At 45.9% G+C, this 460-nt stretch overlaps 1 protein-coding gene across 12 annotated transcripts in view; it reads right to left on the reverse strand.

Moving 5' to 3' along the window:
• LOC112140664 (Fc receptor-like protein 5) overlaps positions 1-454 on the reverse strand; it is a 15,480-nt gene extending 15,026 nt beyond the window's left edge. For 9 of the 12 annotated variants that reach the window (XM_036210954.1, XM_036210964.1, XM_036210962.1 and 6 more), the window contains exon 1: positions 7-454. The gene's annotated coding sequence lies outside the window, so the exon portion shown is untranslated. The remainder of the gene's footprint in view (positions 1-6) is intronic. The other 3 variants (XM_036210958.1, XM_036210956.1, XM_036210957.1) reach the window with 3 other exon arrangements.
• Between the last annotated feature and the right edge of the window lie 6 nt (positions 455-460).

Here is a 460-nt window from a genome sequence, read left to right on the forward strand (position 1 = left end):
AATTACCTGTTACCAGTAGTCATGGTCAGGTGGTACCTCCCGCAGGACAGAAACCTCAGTAGGTAGTTCGTCCTGCCAGACAGCACCACTGGTGACCTTCAAACCAGCTTCCTCCTCATCATCACCTCCTCATCATCCTCTGGGGCCTCGGTGTCGTCAGCACAGGAGCAGATATCGTGCAGGATGGCACAAGCTGTGACAACCTGCACAATATAAATTAAATATATAAATGAATATAAATATATTCTTAAAGAATATAAAATGCTGCTATGTGTTTGTTTACTTACGTGATGCACCTCCAGCTCTTGCAGGAAGATGCCTCTGAATCTTGTCTTCATTATTCCAAAAGCACGCTCTATAATCGAGGGCGCTTTTGGAATGATCCAGTGACCCTCAGGGTCACCAGGAGATTTGATCCTGATGTGGCATCCATCGATGGCACCTGCAGCTTTGAGGAAAA

This window comes from Oryzias melastigma, unplaced genomic scaffold (genome assembly GCF_002922805.2).
Source record: "Oryzias melastigma strain HK-1 unplaced genomic scaffold, ASM292280v2 sc00322, whole genome shotgun sequence".
Taxonomy (NCBI): Eukaryota; Metazoa; Chordata; class Actinopteri; order Beloniformes; family Adrianichthyidae; genus Oryzias; species Oryzias melastigma.